Genomic DNA, 22,663 nt, shown 5'->3' with positions numbered 1-22,663 from the left:
TGAAGAAGTGGATTCAGAGGCAGAGGCAGAGGCGGTGGAAGAAATGTTCAAGGTTGTGACGCATGTCAAACTCATTAATCTGAGAGCATAGAGGGATGAAGGTGAGGCATTTGCTGAGGACTAAACATTCATCCTCGGTGAGTGGGAGGTCTGGAGGAACACCAGAAACAGGGCAGGGCTGTGCGAGGACCTGGGTGTGGAGCTGGACCTGGGTGTGGGGACGGAGACGGTCCCTTGAGTGGGCATGATTATAGCATCAGGCATGACATCACCAACAGAAGTGACAATAGACAATAGGTGCAGGAGTAGGCCATTCAGCCCTTTGAGCCTGCACCACCATTCAATATGATCATGGCTGATCATCCTTAATCAGTATCCTGTTCCTGCCTTATCTCCATAACCCTTGATTCCACTATCCTTGAGAGCTCTATCCAACTCTTTCTTAAATGAATCCAGAGACTGGACCACCACTGCCCTCTGGGGCAGGGCATTCCACACAGCCACCACTCTCTGGGTTAAGAAGTTTCTCCTCATCTCTGTCCTAATTGGTCTACCCTGTATTTTTAAGCTGTGTCCTCTGGTTCGGCACTCACCCATCAGCGGGAACATGTTTCCTGCCTCCAGAGTGTCCAATCCTTTCATAATCCTATATGTCTCAATCAGATCCCCTCTCAGTCTTCTAAACTCAAGGGTACACAAGCCCAGTCGCTCCAGTCTTTCAGCGTAAGGTAGTCCCGCCATTCCAGGAATTGACCTCGTGAACCTACACTGCACTCCCTCAATAGCCAGAATGTCTTTTCTCAAATTTGGAGACCAGAACTGCACACAAAACTCCAGGTGTAGTCTCACCAGGGCCCTGTACAGCTGCAGAAGAACCTCTTTGCTTCTATACTCAATCCCTCTTGTTACAAAGGCCAGCTGCTATTCACTACCTGCTGTACCTGCATGCTTACCTTCATTGACTGGTGTACAAGAACACCCAGATCTCTTTGTACTGCCCCTTTACCTAAATTGATTCCATTGAGGTAGTAATCTGCCTTCCTGTTCTTGCCACCAAAGTGGATAACCATACATTTATCCACATTAAACTGCATCTGCCATGTATCTGACCACTCACCTAACTTGTCCAGGTCACCCTGTAATCTCCTAACATCCTCATCACATTTCACCCTGCTACCCAGCTTAGTATCATCAGCAAATTTGCTAATGTTATTACTAATACCATCTTCTATATCATTAACATATATTGTAAAAAGCTGCGGTCCCAGTACTGATCCCTGCGGTACCCCACTGGTCACTGCCTGCCATTCCGAAATGGAGCAGTTTATCACTACTCTTTGTTTCCTATCAGCCAACCAACTTTCAATCCAAGTTAGTACTTTGCCCCCAATACCATGCACCCTAATTTTGCTCACTAACCTCCTATGTGGGACTTTATCAAAAGCTTTCTGAAAGTCCAGGTACACTACATCCACTGGATCTCCCTCATCCATCTTCAGAGTTATATCCTCAAAAAATTCCAGAAGATTAGTCAAGTATGATTTCCCCTTCATAAATCCATGCTGACTCTGACCTATCCTGTTACTACTATCCAGATGTGTCATAATTTCATCCTTTATAATAGACTCCAGCATCCTTCCCACCACTGAGGTCAGACTAACTGGTCTATAATGTCCTGCTTTCTCGCTCCCATCTTTCTTAAAAAGTGATGCTAAAATAGGGCGTACAACAGTGTCCATTGGGCAGGAGTGACATCACATGTGACAGGACTCTACAACCACATGGGATCAACGTGGATTACACCTCATTTGCCCTCCCCCCACATTATCCCAGTCCCAAGCCTCCAATTTGGCACCACCCTCCTGACCTGTCCATCACCTTTCCCATCTATCCGCTCCACCCTCCTCTCTGACCTATCACCTTCTCCCTCACATTCATCTACCGATCACATTCTCACCTACTTAACCCCCAGCTCCAATCCCTTCCCATTTATGTCTCAGCCCCCAGCGTCATTCCCGATGAAGGGCATATGCTCAAAACGTCGATTCTCCTGCTCGGCTGTGCTTTTCCAGCACCAAACTCTCGACTCTGATCTCCAGCATCTGCAGTCCTCACATTCCCCTATTCAGATGCCTTTTAAATTTTGTCATTGTACCAGCCTCCTCCAATTCCTCTGGCAGCTCATTCCATACATACACCACCGTCTGCGTGAAAAAGTTACCCCCGAGGTACGTTTTAAATCTTTCCCCTCTCACCCTAAACCAATGCCCTCTATTTTTGCACTCCCTCTACCTTGGGGGAAAAGAGTTGAGTAGCCAGACAAAATTCAAAAGGAATAAAATGTCAAGCCACGGGGGAAAAATAAATTTGTGGCTCCAGCCTTTTTTTTTTCTCTCTGCTATTGGGATTTGGACACTGAGAATCGGTCAGTAACACCATCTCCACAGAGCACACTGGGCATGGTTCTGGGTGTCAGCAAGCACTGCGCATGTGCGCTGGTGTCAGCAAGATACAGCGCATGCGCCTGGCGGAAGTGGCCGGCGACTTTCTTATGAAGGACCAATGGAGAGACCCGGAAGACCGGAAGGAGTCGGGTCCTCCTGTCAATCAGAGCTACCCCTTTGTCTGAATGCGGAGTTGGAACATGAATGTCTCGAATTGCTGCTTCTATCTTGTCTCTGAATGAAGGTTGAGCTTCTCCCCAGACTGGAACTTTCTTCCTCTGTCCAAGCATCTGTGAGTACAGACTCTCTCTTCACTCCCCCTTTTCCATTTCTTTTTTTTTTATTATTCTGGGGTTCAGCTGTTGACTTGCACGAACTGAAGGGAAAGGGAGTGAATCCAGGGAGGGGACAGACTCTGGAAAAGTTGGTCCAGGTCTGTGTTTCAATTGGTAAACACATGGCAAATGCAGTACCACTATAATGTGAAGTTATAGCCTTTGCTGGGAGGGGGGGGGGAAAAAAAGACAGAAAGGTATGGTTTTATTTGGTAATATATGGGGATGTGGAGAAAGTGAGGACTGCAGATGCTGGAGATTGGAGTTGAAAAGTATGACGCTGGAAAAGCACAGCAGGTCAGGCAGCATCCGAGGAGGATGAGAGTCGACATTTTGGGCACAAGCCCTTAATCAGGGATGGTGTGTGGATGTACAAAGGGGCCTCAGCATCCTTCTATACCAGTCAATGCCAGTTGTCAGACAGGTGCAGCATGCAATGATCAAGGCAAGTGGTCTATTAGCAAGAGGAATTAAGTTCAGAAGTGGGAATGTCTTCCTGCAGTAAGATTAGATTCCCTACAGTGTGGAAACAGGCCCTTCAGCCCAACAAGTCCACACCGACCCTCCGAAAAGCAACCCACCCAAACCTATTACCCTACATTTACCCCTTCACCTAACACTACGGGCAATTTAGCATGGCCAATTCACCTGACCTGTATGTTTTTGGTCTGTTGGAGGAAACCAGAGCACCCGGAGGAAACCCACGCAGACACGGGGAGAATGTGTAAATTCCACACGGTTGCCTGAGGTGGGAGTTGAACCCGGGTCTCTGGCGCTGTGAGGCAGCAGTGATAACCACTGTGCCGCCCATTGAATAAGGGAGTCATTGAATATATTCAAGGCTGAATTTATCTGAGTTTTAAACAATAAGGAAGTGGATGTTTATGGGGGAAGGCAAGAAAATGGTTTTAAGGCTATTATAGAACAGTTACAAAATCATACAGCACAGAAACAGGCCCTTCAGTGCAACTAGTCCATGCTATGTTCTTAATCTAAACTAGTCCCACCTGCCAGTGTTTGTCCCATACCCTCTGAACTTTTCCCATTCATGTACTTATCCAAATGTCTTTTAAATGTTGTAATTGTACCTGCATCCATCCCTTCCTGTGGACGTTCATTCCACACACAAACCACTGTCTGTGGGGGAAAAAAAAGGTGCCCCTCATGTCTTTTTTAAAATCTTTCTCCTCTCACCTTCAAAAATTTGCTCGCTAATTCTGAAACCCCCAATCTAAGGAAAGAAGTTCTACTCTAACTTGCCGTTCACCGCCTCTATGCCCTTCATGATTTTATAAACCTGAATAAGGTCACCTCTCAACCTCCTATGCACCTGTGAAAAAAAGTCCCAGCTAATCCACCTAGATGTAGGTATATTCATATCCAGTTGTGAGGTGTTCAGTGCTGGTGCAGGATCGAAAGGCCAAATGACGTATTCCTACTTCCAATTCTCTCAATCTGTGTCCAGCTCAGCAAGACATAGGAGCAGAAATTAGGCCATTCAGGTCTGCTCCACCATTCAATATGTTTCTCAATCCCATTTTCCAGCTTTCTGCTGTTGACATTCAAGAATCTGTCGCAGTCTTAAATCTACTGAGTGACCTGGCCACCACAGCCTTCTGTGGCAATGAATACGAGCACTATCTGGCTGAAGAAGTTTCTCCTTCTCTCTGTTCTAAAAGGTCTTCCCTTTATTCTAAGGGTGTGCTGTCAAGTCCTAGTCTTTCTACCAGTTGAAACATCTTCCCAGTGTCCACTCTGTCCAGGCCTTTCAATTCTGTGTGTTTTAATTAGACTCCCCCTGAGTGTGGGCCTGTTAATCAGCATGAATTAGACTCTTCAGGATTAGCTACGGCAGAGTTTAGGTTTAGCAAAGTGAGAATAGGGGGACAAAGTGTGGGATGGAGATTCTCAGCTTTCAGGGAATGAGAGAGTAAAGGAAGTTCGATATAAATAAGAATTGATCAGATGGGTTGAGGAGTGACAGATGGATTTTAATTTAGATAAATGCGAGGTGCTGCAAAGAGACCTTGGAGTGCAGATTTATAGTTCCTTGAAAGTGGAATTGCTGGTAGATAGAATAGTGAAGAAGGTGTTTGGTATGCTTTCCTTTATTGGTCAGAGTATTGAGTATAGGAATTGGGATATCATATTACGGCTGGACAGGACATTGGTTAGGCCACTTTTGGAATATTGCACTCAGTTCTGGTCTCCCTGCTGTTGGAAAGATGTTGTGAAACATTGAAAGGGTTTGGAAAAGGTTGTTGCCAGAGTTGGATGGTTTGAGTTACAGGGAGAGGCTGAATAGGTTGGGACTATTTTTCCTGGCGTGCCAGAGGCTGAGGGGTTACCGTATACAAGTTTATAAGGGGCATGGATAGATTGGATAGCCAAGATCTTTTCCCAAGGGTAGGGGAGTCCAAAATGAGGGAGAGAAAGAAAGAAACCAACACCTGCTAACTGACACAGTAGTGAATATGCATAATAATTGGACATCGGAGTATGTCTCAGAAAAATTAACAAACAGCAAAATTGACAGCTGACCTTGGAGGAACCTGTGTGGGAGAGATCAGGTACAGATAAGTGCATAATGTTTAACGTGTAACCTTGCTGTAAGTCTGCAGTAGTGAACAGAGTGGGTTCTCATTTATGTTTTATTGAAATCTGTCCCTTGATTAAATTTTAAAAATATAAACCATAAATACTAAGTTAGCCTGAGGCACTGTTTTTTAGAGCAAAAAGATGGTACTATTTTCTGGGTATGTCCAGTGTGGAGGAGCAAAGATGGCCTTTCATAGAGTGATATGCTCTTTTGTTGGATGAGGTAGATTAGGGAGAGTTTACATGTTATTGTTGATTATGTTTGCAGTAAGTGTGTTTGGTTACAAGTCCTATTGGATCGCATGGATCAGTTTGAGCAACAATTAGAGGCAATGAGGAATTTATAAGAGCTATAGGATGTGATGGATGGCAGTTATAGCAAGAGAGAAAAGTTGTAGATGCAGTCAGGTAGATGGGTTAACCCCAGGAAATGTAGGAGGGGTGGGCAGGTAATGCGGGAGTCTCCTGTGGCAAGTATGCTGTTTTAGAAAATGTAGGGGGTGGTGGACCCTCAGGGGAATGTAGCACGAACAGCCAAATTTCTGGTATCGAGACGGGTTCTATTACAATGAGAGGTACATCGGGATCCAAGCGATTGATTTATTGTGATAGGGGACTCTCTTCTCAGAGGCACAGACAGATGTTTCTGCAGCCAGCAGTGAAAAATCAGAATGGTGTGCTGTCTCCCTGGTGCCAGGATCAAGGATGTCTGAGAGGGTGCAAAATGTTCTCAAAAGGGAGAGGGACCAGCAGGAGGTCAATGTGCACATTGGAACCAATGACAAAGGAAGGGGAAAAAGATGAGATTCTGAATAGAATGTTAGGCAGGAATTTAAAAAGGAGGTCCTCGAGGGTAGTAATATCTGGATTACTCCCCGTGCTACATGCTAGTGATGGTAGGAATAGGAGGGTAGAATGCATGGCTGAGGAGCTACTGCATGGGAGAAGGATTCACATTTTTGATTTGTTGGAATCTCTTCTGGGGTAGAATTGACCTGGACAAGAAGGATGGAAGGGGACTAATATACTGGCAAGGAGATTTGCTGGAGCTGTTCGGGAGGATTTAAACTCATAAGTTGGTTGTGGTGGGACCCAGGGAAATAGTGAGGAATGAGATGAATCTGAGACTGGTACAGTTGGGAAAGTGAGCAAGTCAAACAGTCAGGGCAGGAAGGAACAAAATAGAGAACGAGATAGGGCTGATACATTAAACTGCATTTATTACAATGCAAGAGGCCGAACATGGATTGGAGATGAACTCAAGGCATGGGTAAGAACATGGGATTGGGATATCATAGCAATGATAAAAACATTGCTGAGGGATGGAGAGGACTGGCAGCTTAATGTTCCAGGATACAAATGCTACAGGAAGGACAGAAAGGTGGGGGCGCGTGGAGACAAAGAGAGGACAGGGAGTGTCATTTTTGATAAGGGATAATATTACTACTCTAATTAGGGAGGATATTCCTGGCAGTACGTCCAGGAAAGTTATTTGGGTGTAACTGAGAAATAAGGAAGGGATGATCACCTTATTGGGATTGTAGTACAGACCCCCTAATAGTCAGCAGGAAATTGAGAAACAAATTTGTAAGGAGATCGCAGCTATCTGTAAGAATAATAGGGTAGTTATGGTAGGGGATTTTAACTTTCCAAACACAGACTGTGACTGCCATAGTGTTAAGGGTTTAGATGGAGAGGAATTTGTTAAGTGTGTACAAGACAATTTTCTGATTCAGTATGTGGATGTACCTACTAGAGAAGGTGCAAAACCTGACCTACTCTTGGGAAATAAGGCAGAGCAGGTGACTGAGGTGTCACTTTGGGGCCAGCGACCATAATTCTATTAGCTTTAAAATAGTGATGGAAAAGGATAGGTCAGATCTAAAAGTTGAAGTTCTAATTTGGAGGAAGGCTAATTGTGATGGAAAATGGGAAACCTTCAAAAATGAGATAACAAAAGTCCAGCGACAGTATAATCCTGTTAGATGAAAGAAAAGGCTGTTAGATGTAGGGAATGCTGGATGACTAGAGAAATTGAGGGTTTAGGTAAAAAAAAAATGAAGCGTATTGTCAGGTATAGAGAGGAGGAGTCGAATGAATCCTTAGAAGGGTGTAGAGGCTGTAGGACTGTACAGAAGAGGGAAATAGAACATATAGAACGTTACAGCACAGTACAGGCCCTTTGGCCCTCTGTTGGACTGACCTGTGAAATTAATCTGCCCATCTAACCTACACTGTTCCATTATTATCCATATGTATGTCCAATGCCCATTTAAATGCCATTAATGTCGGTGAGTCTACTACTGTTGCAGACAGGCTATTCTGAGTAAAGAAACTACCCCTGATATCTGTCCTAAATCTATCACTCCTCAATTTAAAGCTATGTCCCCTCATGTTAGCCTTCACCATCCGAGGAAAAAGGCTCTCACTGTCCACCTATCTAACCCTGTAATTATCTGATACCTCTCGACCTTCTCCCCAATGCAAACAGCTTCAGTTCCCTCAGAATTCCTCGAAAGATATTACAGAGGAGGAAGTGCAGGATGTCTTGAAATGCATAAAGGTGGATAAATCCCCAGGACCTGATCAGGTGTACCCCAGAACTCTGTGGGAAGCTAGAGAAGGGATTACTGGGCCTCTTACTGAGATGTTTGTGTCATCGATAGTCACAGGTGAGGTGCCGGAAGACTGGAGGTTGGCTAACATGGTGCCACTGTTTAAGAAGCGTGGTAAGGACAAGCCAGGGAACTATAGACCGGTGAGCGTGATGTTGGCGGTGGGCAAGTTGTTGGAGGGAATCCTGAGGGACAGGATGTACATGTATTTGGAAAGACAAGGACTGATTAGGCATAGTAAACACGGCTTAGTGCGTGGGAAATCATGTCTCACAAACTTGATTGAGTTTTTTGAAGAAGTAACAAAGAGGATTGATGAGGGCAGAGTGTAGATGTGATATATATGGACTTCAGTAAGGCGTTCAACAAGGTTCCCCATAGGAGACTGATTAACAAGGTTCGATGACATGGAATACAGGGAGAACTAGGCATGTGGATACAGAACTGGCTCAAAGGTAGAAGACAGAGGGTGGTGGTGGCGGAGGGTTGTTTTTCAGACTGGAGGTCAGTGAAGTGCCACAAGGATCGGTGCTGGGTCTTCTACTTTTTATCATTTACATAAATGATTTGGATGTGAGCATAAAGAGGTACAGTTAGTAAGTTTGCAGATGACACCAAAATTGGAGGTGTGGTGGACAGCGAAGAGGGTTATCTCAGATTACAACAGGATCTGGACCAGATGGGCTAATGGGCTGAGAAGTGGCAGATGGAGTTTAATTCCGATAAATGTGAGGTGCTGCATTTTGGGAAAGCAAATCTTAGCAGGACTTATACACTTAATGGTAAGGTCCTATGGAGTGTTGCTGAACAAAGACCTTGGAGTGCAGGTTCATAGCACCTTGACAGTGGAGTCACAGGTAGATAGGATAGTGAAGAAGGCATTTGTTATGCTTTCCTTTATTGGTCAGAGTATTGAGTACAGAAGTTGGGAGGTCATGTTGCTGTACAGGATATTGGTTAGGTCACTGTTTCAATATTGCGTGCAATTCTGGTCTCCTTCCTATCGGAAAGATGTTGTGAAACTTGAAAGAGTTCAGAAAAGATTTAAAAGGATGTTGCCAAGGTTGGAGGATCTGAGCTATAGGGAAAGGCTGAGGCTGTTTTCCCTGGAGCATCGGAGGCTGAGGGGTGACCTTATAGAGGTTTACAAAATTGAGGGGCATGTATAGGGTAAATAGGCGAAGTCTTTTCCCTGGGTTGGGGAGTCCAGAACTAGAGGGCATAGGTTTAGGGTGAGGGGAAAGATATAAAAGAGACATAGGGGCAACCTTTTCACTCAGAGGGGTGGTGCGTGTATGGAATGAGCTGCCACAGGAAGTGGTGGAGGATGGTACAATTACAGCATTTAAGAGGCATTTGGATGGGTATATGAATAGGAAGGTTCTGGATCAGTGGTGCTGGAAGAGCACAGCAATTCAGGCAGCATCCGAGGATAGGCAAAATCGACGTTTCGGGCAAAAGCCCTTCATCAGGAATAAAGGCAGAGAGCCTGAAGCGTGGAGAGATAAGCTAGAGGAGGGTGGGGGTGGGGAGAGAGTGGCATAGAGTACAATAGGTCAGTGGGGAAGGAGATGAAGGTGATAGGTCAGGGAGGAGAGGGTGGAGTGGATAGGTGGAAAAGGAGCTGGGCAGGTCGGACAAGTCCGGACAGGTCAGGGGATCGAGTTGCTGGAGGTTAGAAGCTAGGATGAGGTGGGGGAAGGGGAAATGAGGAAACTGTTGAAATCCACATTGATGCCCTGGGGTTGAAGTGTTCCGAGGCGGAAGATGAGGCGTTCTTCCTCCAGGCGTCTGGTGGTGAGGGAGCGGCGGTGGAGGAGGCCCAGCACCTCCATATCCTCGGCAGAATGGGAGGGGGAGTTGAAATGTTGAGCCACGGGGCGATTTGGTTGATTGGTGCGGGTGTCTCGGAGATGTTCCCTAAAGCGCTCTGCTAGGAGGCGCCCAGTCTCCCCAATGTAGAGGAGACCGCATCGGGAGCAACGGATACAATAGATGATATTAGTGGATGTGCAGGTAAAACTTTGATGGATGTGGAAAGCTCCTTTGGGGCCTTGGATAGAGGTGAGGGAGGAGGTGTGGGTGCAGGTTTTACAGTTCCTGCGGTGGCAGGGGAAAGTGCCAGGATGGGAGGGTGGGTCGTAGGGGGGCGTGGACCTGAGGAAGGGTTTGGAGGGATATGGGCCAGGTGCTGGCAGGTGGGACTAGATTGGGTTGGGATATCTGGTCGGCGTGGACGGGTTGGACCAAAGGGTCTGTTTCCATGTAGTACATCTCTATGACTCTAAGACCTTCCCTCCATTCTAGGCAACATCCTAATAAATCTCCTCTGAACCCTTTCCAAAGCTTCCACGAGCTTCCTATAATGCTGTGACCAGAACTGAATGCAATACTCTAGGTGCTGCTGCCTTACCAGTGTCTTGTACAGCTGAAGCATGACCTCGTGGCTCTGAAACTCAATCTCCCTACCAATAAACACCAACACAACATGTGCCTTCTTAACAACCCTGGGTGTCAACTTTCAGAGATTTATGCACCTGGACACCGAGATCTCTCTGTTCATCTACACTGCCAAAAATGTTACTATTAGCCCAGTACTCTGCATTCCTGTTGCTTCTTCCAGAGTGAACTACCTCACACCTTTCTGCATTAAACTCCATTTGCCACTTCTCAGCCCAGCTCTGCATCTTGTCCCTCTGTAACCGACAACATCCTTTGGCACTATCCACAACTCTACCTACCTTAGTGTTACCCGCAATTTCACTAACCTATCCTACCACATCCAGATCATTTATAAAAATGGCAAACAGCAGTGGGCCCAAAACAGATCCTGTGACACACACTGGTAACTGAGCTCCAGGACGAATGTTTCTCATCAACCACCAGCTTCTGTCATCTTTGAGCTCGCCAATTTCTGATCTAAACTGCTAAATCACCTTCAATCCTGAAATTCCATTTTTGTGCAGCAGCCTATCGTGTGGAACCTTATCAAACTTTACTGTCCATATATACCACATTGACTGCTTTACCTTCATCTACCTGTTTTGTCACCTTCTCGAAGAACTCTAAGGTTAGTTAGGCACGATCTACTCTTCACAAAACTGTGTTGACTATCTCTAATCACCCAAATTATTCCTTTCCAGGTGATTAAAAATTCTATCTCTCATAAGCTTTTCCAACACCTTACCCACAACCGAAGTAAGACTCACTGGCCTATAATTACCAGGGTTGTCCCAGCTCCCCTTCTTAAACAAGGAAACATTTGCTATTCTCCAGTCTTCTGGCAGTACTCCTGTTGACAATGATGACATAAAGATCAACGCTGTAAAATTATTTGTGGGCGGCACGGTGGCACAGTGGTTAGCACTGCTGCCTCACAGCACCAGAGACCCGGGTTCAATTCCCGCCTCAGACGACTGACTGTGTGGAGTTTGCACATTCTCCCCGTGTCTGCGTGGGTTTCCTCCGGGTGCTCCGGTTTCCTCCCACAGTCCAAAGATGTGCAGGTCAGGTGAATTGGCCATACTAAATTGCCAGTAGTGTTAGGTAAGGGGTAGATGTACGGGAATGGGTGGGTTACGCTTCGGTGGGTCGGTGTGGACTTGTTGGGCCGAAGGGCCTGTTTCCACACTGTAAGTAATCTAATCTAATCTAATCAAAGCCAAAGCCTCTGTAACCTTCTCCCTGGCTTCCCAGAGAATCTGAGGATAAATCCCATCCAGCCTAGGGGTCTTATCTATTTTCAGATCTTCCAAAATTGCTAAAATCTCCTTTTTGTCAACTGCAATCCCATCTAATCTAGAATTCTGTATCTCTGTATTCTCACTAACATTGTCCTTTTCCAATGTAAAGTATTCATTGAGCGCTTCCCCATGTCCTCAGATTCCATACGCAACTTCCCACTACTGTCTTTGGCTCTAATCTTATTGTAGTTATTCTTTTTTTTATTCCTGATATACCCTATAAGAAGGAGGGCAAAATGAGCCATGAGATAGCTTTGCTAAATAGGGTTAAGGAGGATCCAAAAGGCTTTTATAAATACGCTAATGACAAAAGGGTAACTAGGGAGAGAATCGGACCCGTCAAAGATCAGCAAGACAGCCAATGTGTCAAGCCACAGGAGAGGAGATGGGGGAGATACTAACCGAGTGTTTTACATCAGTGTTTCCTGTAGAGAAGGACATGGAAGATGTAGAATGTGGAGGAATAGATGGTGACATCTTGAAAATGTCCATATTACAGAGGAAGTGGTGCTGGATGTCTTGAAACCCATAAAAATGGATAAATCCCCAGGACCTGATCAGGTGTATCCTTTAACTCTGGGAAGTTAGGGAAGTGATTGCTGGGCCCTTTGGTGAGATATTTGCATCATTGACATTCACAGGTGAGGTGTCAGAAGACTGGAGGTTGGCTAATATGGTGCCACTATTTAAGAAAGGTGGTAGGAAAAGCCAGGGAACTGTAGACCAGTGAGCCTGACATTGGTGGTGGGCACGTTGTTGGAGAGAATCATGAGGGACAGGATTTATATTCATTTTGAAAGGCAAGGACTGATTAGGGATAGTCAGCATGGCTTTGTGCGTGGGAAATCGATTGGATTTTTTGAAGAAGTGACAAAGAGGATTGATGACGGCAGAGTGGTAGACGTGATCTATATGGACTTCAGTAAGGCGTTCGACAAGGTTCCCCATGGGCAACTGGTTAGCAAGGTTAGATCTCGTGGAATACAGGGAGAACTAGCCATTTGGATACAGAATTGGCTCCAAGGTAGAAGACCAAGGTGGTGGTGGAGGGTTGCTTTTCAGACTGGAAGCCTGTGACCAGTGGAGTGCCACAAGGATCGGTGCTGGGTCCTCTACTTTTTGTCATTTATGTAAATGATTTGGATGTGAACATTGGAGGTATAGTTAGTAAGTTTGCAGATGACACCAAAAATGAAAGAAGGTTAACTCTGGTTACAACAGGATCTTGACCAGATGGGCCAATGGGCTGAGAAGTGGCAGATGGAGTTTAATTTAGATAAATGTGAGATGCTGCATTTTGGAAAAGCAAATCAGAGCAGGACTTATGCACTTAGTGGTAAGGTCTGAGGGAGTGTTGCTGAACAAAGAGACCTTGGAGTGCAGGTTCGTAGTTCCTTGACAGTCGAGTTGAAGTAGATAGAATCGTGAAGAAGGCATTTGGTATGCTTTCCTTTATTGGTCAGGGTACTGAGTATAGGAGTTGGGAGGTCATGTTGTGGCTGTACAGGAATTGGTTAGGCCACTTTTGGAATATTGTGCAATTCTGGTCTCCTTCCTGTTGGAAGGATGTTGTGAAACATGAAAGGGTTCAGAAAAAATTCACAAGGATGTTGCCAGGGTTGGAGGATTTGAGCTATAGGGAGAGGCTGAACAGGCTGGGGCTGTTTTCCCTGGAGCGTCGGAGGCTGAGGGGTGACCTTATAGAGGTTTACAAAATCGTGAGGGGCATGGATAGGGTAATAGACAAGGTATTTTCCATGGGTTGGGGGAGTCCAGAAGTAGAGGGCATGGGTTTAGGGTGAGAGGGGAAAGATTTAGAAGGGACCTAAGCGGCAGCCTTTTCACCCAAAGAGTAGTGTGTGTATGGAATGAGCTGCCAGAGGAAGTGGTGGATGCTGGTACAAATGCAGGATTTAAAAGGCATCTGGATGGGTATATGAATAGGAAGGGGTTTGAGGGATATGGGCCACGTGCTGGCAAATGGGACTGGATTAGGTTAGGATAATTAATCGACATGGTCGAGTCTGACTGAAGGGTCTCTTTCTGTGTTCTACATCTGTATGACTTCTTCAGGACTGTTCGTGAAAACTGCTTCAGTAATCTGCCCAGTATTAAGACCATGAAAAGCAGGACCAGAATGAGGCTATTTGGCCCATCAAGTCTGCTCCAACAGTCAATTATGGCTGATATCTTTCTCAACCCCATTCGGCCACTTTCTCCTCGTAACCCTTGATCCCCTTACTAATAAGGAACCTACCTACCTCTGTCTTAAATGCTTTCAATGGTTTGGCCTCTACAGCCCTCTGCAGCAATGAGATCCATGGATTCACCACCCTCTGGCTGAAGAAATTCCTTCTCATCTCAGTCCTAAAGGGCATTCCTTCCCCTTGAGCCTGTGTTCTCGGGTCCTAGTCTCTCATTGTAGTGGAACCATCTTCTCCACATCAACTCTATCCAGTCATAGTCGCACAGTGCAGAAGCAGACCCTTTGGACCAATCAGTCCATGTCGACCTTAATCCCAAACTAACATAGTCTCACCCTCCTGCACTTAGCCCAATACCCCTCTAAACATTTCTCCTTCATGCACTTATCCAAAAGCCTTGACTGTACTCGCATCCACCACTTCCTCTGGAGGCTCATTCCACACAAGAACCACACTCTTGTGTAAAAATGTTCCTCCTTGTTTTGTTTTTAAATCTTCATGTTCTCACCTTAGAAATATGTCCCCTAGTCTTGAAGTCCCTCAGCCCAGGGAAAAGATCCCTAACATTCACCTTATCTATACTCCCCACGAGTTTATAAATCTCTATGATGAGGAGTCATCTGGAATTGAAACATTAGCTTGCCCTCTCTGTGGGGACGCTGCCTGACCTGCTGTGATCTCCAGCACTTGTTTTCAGGACAGATTCCAGCATCTGCAGCAATATGGTGGTAAATTTTGTACTCAGTTGGCTAGCTTTCCCCGGACCCCGTGAGATTTAACCTTACTCAACAATCCACCATGCAGTGCAGTCAACAAAGTTCCCACCACCCACTTCTTTCAGTATACGTGGGCAGTATGGTGGCTCAGTGGTTAGCACTAGTGCCTCACAGCATCAGGGACTCTGGTTTGATTCCAGCCTCGAGGTGAATATCTGTGTGAAGTTTGGACATTCTCCTCTTGTGGCTGTGTGGGTCTCCCCTGTGTACTCTGGTTTCCTCCCACAGTCCAAAGATGTGCAGGTTTGGGTGAATTGGCCATGTTAAATTGCTCCTTAGTGTGCAATGATGTGAAAGCTAGGTGCATTAGTCAGGGGTAAATGTAGAGTAATAGGGGAAGGGGAATGAGTCTGGCTCGGTAACTCTTCAGAGACTTGTGTGGACCTTTTGGGCCAATTGGCCTGTTTCTGCACTGTAGGGATTCTATATGCCATTCCCCCACCTCCAGAGTCGCAGAACTCTTTGCTTTTCGTATGGACAGGGTGGGGGAGAGAAAGCAAATGTTTTACATGGGAGGAAGGTTTGGTGAGTATGAAGCGAAAGTTAAACACAGTGCTTTGCTTGAAATCCAGCTGAGTGATTTGGTGGGGAGTGGAAAAGGGAGGTATGGTGGCTCAGTGGTTAGCACTGCTGCATCACAGCGCCAGGGACCTCGGTTCAATTCCTCCCTTGGGGCAACTGTGTGGAGTTTGCACGTTCTCCTCTTTCCTCCCCCCCCCCCCCCCCCCATGTCTGCATGGACTTCCTCTGGGTGCTCTGGTTTCTTCCCACCCTGGGGTCGGGAGTCCAGAACTCGAGGGCATAGGGTTTAAGGTGAGAGGGGAAAGAGACCTATGGGGCAACTTTCTCACACAGAGAGTGGTACGCATATGGAATGAGCTGCCAGAAGAAGTGGTGGAGGCTACTGTAACAATTGCAACATTTAAAAGGCATTTGGATGATTATGATTAGATTAGATTAGATTACTTACAGTGTGGAAACAGGCCCTTCGGCCCAACAAGTCCACACCGACCCGCCGAAGCGCAACCCACCCATACCCCTACATTTACCCCTTACCTAACAGTAATGAGTAGGAAGGGTTTGGAGGGATATGGGCCGGGTGCTGGCAAGTGGGACTCGATTGGGTTGGGATATCTGGGTCAGCATGGATGGGTTGGACCGAAGGGTCTGTTTCCATGCTGTACATCTCTATGACTCTGTGTGTAGGTGAGGGTGAATTGGCCATGCTAAATTGTCCCATAGGGTCCAGGAATGTGCAGGTTATGTGCATTAGTCAGGGGTAAATGTATTGCAATAGGGGAGGGGAATAATGCGTCTGGGTGGGTTACCCTTCGGTGTGGACTCGTTGGGCCGAGCGGCCTGCTTCCACACTGTCGGGATTCTGTGAAGGAAAGGGATTTTTGTAACCTCTGCTGTTAAAGGACAGCGCAGGCGCAGTGCGGGCGGCCCGGCCGGCCGGCTGTCCGGAGCAGGCGCAGTCTGGGCCGGCCGGCCGGCTGTCCGGAGCAGGCGCAGTGCGGGGGCCAGCTGTCGCCTTCACCCCGCCCTCTTTCCCGATTCAGTCGCCCCATTGTTGACGTCACAACGCGGAAGTGGCCCTGTCAGTTTCAGAGAGAGACTCCCTCCCTCTGGGCAACTCCTCATCCTGGGGGAGAGGGGGGAACCTGTTCACTGGTAGCAACTGGAGTGAATCCAGGGAGGGAGCAGACTCTACAAACTTGGGTATGTGTCTTAATTACCTGGGTAGGGAGGGACAGAAGGTTAGAGATTGTGAGGGGGAGGGGGAGATGTATTTTCTGTTCTTATTTTTTAAATGCACCCTATTCCCATAAATGCAACAGGTACAAGTACAGAACATGCAACATTCCTCATTGCAGCTTCAAGCCGGCTGCAACGGTTTTGTATCCTCTGTTCTTCCTCTGCCTTGGCTCCAGCACATTCAGCTTCCTTGCCCCATCCCCACTCCCCCGCCCCGAGGCGTTGATGCTTCCAAGCTGACCCTCAAAAGTTCACTTTGTCCCTCCATTGTTTCCCGGTTGTCTTTAGTGGGTTTTAAAAAAAAACTTTCCAAATCCTCTGAGTATGGGAATTGGGAGGTTATGTTGTGGGAGTACAGGACATTTGTTAGGTTACTTTTGGGATATTGTGTGCAGTTCTGGTCTCCCTCCTGTCAGAAGGAAGTTGCGAAACTTGAAAGTGTTCAGAAAAGATTTACAAGGATGTTGCCAGGGCTTGAGGGTTTTAGATGAATAGGCTGGGGCTGTTTTACCTAGCACTCTGGAAGCTGAGGGGTGATCTGAAAGACCTTTATAAAATCATGAGAGGCATGGATATGGGGGAAGTCCAGAATGCGAGGGTAATAGGTTTAGGATTGGTAGGAGCAAGACTGAAAAGGGACCCAAGGGTCAACCTTTTCATGTGTGTAAGGAATGAGTTGCCAGAGGAAGTGGTGGATGCTGGTACAATTATGACATTTAAGAGGTATCTGGATGGGTATATGAATAGGAATGGTTTTAAGGGATATAGGAATATAATGCTGGCAAATGAGACTAGGTTAGGTTGGGATATCTAGTCGGCATGGATGAGTTGGACCGAAGGGTCTGATTCTGTGTTGTGTCTGTCCCCCAGGATGCTTGCCACTAACGTTTGCCACGTCTGTACTTCAGTTGCTCTCTGGTGTTAGTGTCAATGCCTTGATGTCTCATTTCCCTTTTCCTGGGGATGTTAACCATTTTGTGTCTGGTTGTTTTTCAAGAAGCTGCATTGTAGATTCATCCTGAATTGACAAACTCTTTTTTCACTTCCCAAAATCAGACCTGCTCACTCTCCGCAATATCCCAATGTTGTGAAAGATATTAACTTTCAGGTGGGTTTATCAAATTCAAGAGCTTTTCTGCCTGAATCAGCACCTTCAGGAAAATTGGTTAGAGCAGAGTGAGAATAGGAGGAGAGAGAGAGTGAGATGGTGCTTTCGATTTTGTGGATTAACAAAAGAAAAGAATCCTCTGTAGAAAGTAGAATTGCTTGTTCTGAATTTCTACCCTAGACTGTCAGTGATGACTTTTGTAATCTTTTTACAGAGTATTTGAAGATCTGAAGACGGAAGTTTCAAAATCAACATCGACTCTCCTGCTCCTCGGATGCTGCTTGACCCGCTGTGCTTTTCCAGTGCCCTACATTTTGACTCTGACTCTCCAGTGTCTGCAGTCCGCGCTTTCACATCAATGTCTGACAGTCACTCCATCCATTGGGACGCCAATGGTTTTCAACTATGATGCTGTGAGAAGGAGCATGGTTCCTGTTTCAATACGTTTTCAGCATCAGTGGGACTGGATGAGAGACCCTACTGTTAGAGGGCACTGAGCGTGGAGCCTGAAACAGTTATACAGCCTGGAAAGAGGAATTCACGGTGGGGAGGGGCTGTACACGCATTTGTGTGCGGCTGAAGGTTCGTCCATGGAGAAACCCGAAGAATCCCACCCCGTGGAGAAACCGTGGAAGTGTGGTGACTGCGGGAAAGGCTTCCTTGTCCCGTCTGCTCTGGAGATTCATCGGCGCAGTCACACCGGGGAGAGGCCGTTCTCCTGCCCTGAGTGCGGGAAGGGCTTCGCCAGTGCCTCCCACCTGCTGAGGCACCGGTCGGTCCACACGGGGGAGAGGCCCTTCAGCTGCCCAGAGTGTGGCAAGGGCTTCAGCGATTCCTCCACCCTGCAGTCCCACCAGCGGGTCCACACTGGGGAGAGGCCCTTCGGCTGCGCAGAGTGCGGGAAGGCCTTTACCCAGTTCTCCCACTTCCAGACCCACCGGCGCGTCCACTCGGGCGAAAAGCCCTTCAGCTGCCCCGAGTGCGGGAAGGCCTTCAGCAATTCCTCCGTCCTGCTGATCCACCGGCGCGTCCACACGGGGGAGAGGCCCTTCAGCTGCCCTGAGTGCGGGAAGGGTTTTACTCAGGCCTCCAACCTGCTGGCCCACCGGCGAATCCACACCGGCGAGAGGCCGTTCACCTGCTCAGAGTGCGCCAAGAGCTTCAGCGATTCCTCCACCCTGCAGGCCCACCGGCGGCTCCACACTGGCGAGAGGCCTTTCAGCTGCCCCGAGTGCGGGAAGGGCTTTACTCAGGCCTCCCACCTGCTGACGCACAAGCGGCTCCACACTGGAGAGAGGCCGTTCAGCTGCCCTGAGTGTGGGAAGGCCTTCAGCAATTCCTCTGCCCTGCTGACCCATCGGCGGGTGCATACTGGCGAGCGGCCCTTCCTCTGTCCTGAGTGCAACAAGGGCTTCAGTGATTCCTCTGCCCTGCTGGCCCACCGGCGGCTCCACACGGGGGAGAGGCCTTTCAGCTGCCCCGAGTGCGGGAAGGCCTTTATCCAGGCCTCCCACCTGCTGGCCCACCGGCGGGTGCACACCGGCGAGCGGCCCTTCCCCTGTCCCGAGTGCGGGAAGGCCTTCAGCAATACCTCCCACCTACTAGCCCACCGGCGAGTTCACACCAGGGAGAGGCCCTTCCCCTGCCCCGAGTGCGGGAAGGCCTTCAGCAATTCCTCCCACCTTCTGGCCCACCGGCGGGTCCACACGGGGGAGAGGCCCTTCAGCTGCCCCGAGTGCGGGAAGGGCTTTACCCAGACCTCCCACCTCCAGACCCATCGGCGGGTCCATACTGGGGAAAGGCCGTTCGTCTGCCACGACTGCGGGCAGAGATTCTCATCGTCCTGCAGCTTGCGGAGACACGAGCGGAGGCGCCAGCATTCCCAACAATCGGATTCTGCCGCTGACGCTGCTGTGGGTCACCCCCAGGACTGAACCTCCTGCCCGTTCTGACGGTGGGTGTGGTGGGAGAGTCAGTGGGTTTATTGTTTTCTGCTGGACTGCCGAACCCCACGGTTGCTCAGTGGTTAGCGCCGCTGCCTCAGGGCGCCAGGGACCTGGGTTTGATTCCACCCACAGGGTGCCTGTCTGTATGGAGTTTGCATGTTCTCCCTGTGTCTGCATTGCTGGGGGTTGAAGGGTTTGAGCCACAGGAAGAGGCTGAATAAACTGGGGCTGTTGTTGGGGGCTGAAGGGTGACCTGAAAGAGATTTATAAAATCGTGAAGGTCATGGATAGGGTAAATAGACAGGATCTTTACCATGGGCTATGGGAACCCAGAACTAGATGGCATAGAGGGGAGTGCATGTATGGAATGAGCTGCCAGAGGAAGTGGTGGAGGATGGTACAATGACAGCATCTGGAACTAATCACAATACTCCAAGGCATCTGGATGGGGTTTAGAAGGATATGGGCCAAGTGCTGGCAAATGGGACGAGATTAATTTAGGATATCTGGTCAGCATGGACAAGTTGAACCGACGGGTCTGTTTCCATGCTGTACGTCTGTATAACTACAGGTTGTGATGTTAGTTTTAAAATAGTTCAATCCTGTTGAGCTCACTTCCTGAAAGATTTCAAATGAATCCCTCCAAGCGATACTGTTTAAATATGCCGAGTTCGACACGACCCTAGAATTGAAGAAGTCAGAAGTCGCACACCAAGGTGACCAGAACTAATCACAATACTCCAAGTGCGGTCTCACCAGCATCTTGTATAACTGCAACATAACTTCCCAACTTCGATACTCAATGCCCTGACTGAAGGCCAGTGTGCTTTAAGCTTTCTTCACTGCCCTGTCTACCTATGTTGTCAGAAATGGAGGACCGACTCCAAACTGGATCCACAATCCAGCTGACGGGTCAGGAAATTGCTTCCTTTCTCGAGACGAGTCTCCTGGAGAGAACTTGCTGGCTGGCTGACTGTGATCTACTGCTCTCAGTTATCTGGAGCGGGTCCACACACAAAGTGGTGCTAGAAACTCTTACTTTCCCATCTGTTTGGGATTGACCCCCATTCATTTGAGTCACACAGCCCAGAAACAGACCCTGCAGTCCATGATCCGCAACTAAACTAGTCCTACCTACCCCCTCCTGGCCTGTCGCCATGGAGATGCACAGCACAGAAGCATTCCCTTCAGTCCAACTCGTCCATGCCCACCAGATATCCTAATGTAATCCAGTACCATTTGTCAGCCCTTGGCCTATATCCCTTTAAACTCTTCCTATTCCTACACCCATCTCTGTATCTTTTACATGATAACATTGAACCAGCGTCCTCCACTTCCTGTGGCAGCTCATTTCATACACGCACAACCTCTGTGTAAAACATTTGCCCCTCCCTTTCAAATCTTTCCCCTCTCACTTTAAACCTATTCCCTCTGGTCTCCCCACAACCCAGGTAAAAGACCTTGACTATTTACCCTATCCATGCCCCCTCATGGTTTTGTAAACCTCTATAAGGCAACCCCTCAGCCTCCGATGCTCCAGGGAAAACATCCCCAGCCTATTCAGGCTCTCCTTTTCCCTCCAAACTCTCCTGTTCACGTACTTATCCAAATGTTTTTTAAATGTTGTAATTGTACCCGTGTCCTCCCCTTCCTCTGAAAGTTCATTCCTCACGCGAACCACTCTATAAAAAATTTGCCCCATGTCTTTTTTTTCAATTTCTCTCCTGTCACAGTAAAAATGTGCCTCCTCTCTTGAAATCCCCCACCCTAAGGAAGAGATAACTACCGTTAACCCTATCTCTACCCCTCATGTTTTTATACATATCGTCTCTCAACCTCCTCTGCTCCAGTGGAGAAACACCGTGGGGCTGCATGATGGCTCAGTGGTTAGCACTGCTGCCTCACAGCTCCAGGGACCCATGTTCGATTTCAGCCTCGGTGTCTGTGTGGAGTTTGCACATTCTCCCCGTGTCTGCGTGGGTTTCCTCCGGGTGCTCCGGTTTCCTCCCACAGTCCAAAGATGTGCAGCCAGGTGAATTAGCCATGCTAAATTGTCCATAGTGTTAGGTGCGTTAGTCAGAGGGAAATAGGTCTGGGTGGGTTACTCTTCAGGGGGTTGGTGTGGACTTGTTGGGCTGAAGGGCCTGTTTCCACACTGTAAGGAATCTAATCTAATCTGATCTATCCAGCCTTCATTCCAATTTGCTAATTCTGGCGCAGTGATGATTTTGCCTCTTTGTGTGTCAAGGATCTCTTGTTTCTCAGCCAATTCAGTGCCTCTTAAGTTCACCTGATCATAAAACAAATTGCACCCCATTTAATGTAAAATGTTTGTTTTCCATGCAAAATCAGTCCTGGTTGGAAAATAGCAAGTGGTGTTTATATTCCCATACGCTGCTTCTGACCAGGTTTGTAAGTTATGTTTTGAGATGTATGAGTAAAACTTCACAATAAAAGATTAATGCAGCCTTTATTTATTACTCATTATTAAACACACTTTCTCCATTCACAGATGTGATTGAGAGGCTTCTCTGAATGACCCTTTGACTGATAATGGACTTTGTCAGGAATTTGAGAGTCACTGTGGCTCTGTCGTAACACAGAGGAGGGCTCTTTCAGACAGAATGCACCATGCAGAAAATTCTCCCACGTCAGATGAGCAAAGTCAATGTGTTTGTAACAAGTTGTGAAACTTGAAAGTTCAGAAAAGATTTACAAGAATGTTGCCAGGGTTGGAGGGTTTGAGCTATCGGGAGTGGCTGAATAAGACACCAACTGTTTTCCCTGGAGCGCCAGAGGCTGAGGGGTGACCTTATAGAGGTTTATAAAATCGTGAGGGCCATGGATAAGGTAAATAGACAAGGTCTTTTCCCCAGGGTGGGAGAATTCCGAACAAGAGGTCGTAGGTTTAGGATGAGATGGGCAAGTATTGAAAGGGACTTCGAAATGGCAACCTTTTCTCTCTCAGCCTGGTACATGCATGGAATGAGCTGCCAGAGGCATCTGGATGGTTATATGGGCCAATTGCTGCCGAATGGGACTAGATTAAGTTTGGATATCTCGTCAGCATAGACGAATTGGACCAAAGAGTCTGTTTCATGCTGTACATGTCTACATCTCTATAACAGGTCAGATA

General features: G+C 47.5%; 1 protein-coding gene and 1 pseudogene across 2 annotated transcripts in view; both read left to right on the top strand.

Annotated features, from left to right (window-relative positions):
• Window positions 1-22,663, top strand: part of LOC122543548 (uncharacterized) — a 398,874-nt gene that overhangs the window by 318,326 nt on the left and 57,885 nt on the right. The gene's annotated exons all lie outside the window — the stretch shown is intronic.
• Window positions 2,637-19,487, top strand: LOC148144603 (uncharacterized; annotated as a pseudogene). Its single transcript, XR_015751676.1, has 3 exons — window positions 2,637-2,736; window positions 17,796-19,232; window positions 19,354-19,487. The product of XR_015751676.1 is annotated as an uncharacterized LOC148144603 (transcript).

Source organism: Chiloscyllium plagiosum, unplaced genomic scaffold (assembly GCF_037043375.1).
Source record: "Chiloscyllium plagiosum isolate Xiang-an unplaced genomic scaffold, Cpla_swu_hap1 HiC_scaffold_27, whole genome shotgun sequence".
NCBI lineage: Eukaryota > Metazoa > Chordata > Chondrichthyes > Orectolobiformes > Hemiscylliidae > Chiloscyllium > Chiloscyllium plagiosum.
This window is presented reverse-complemented; position numbering and strand designations above follow the sequence as displayed.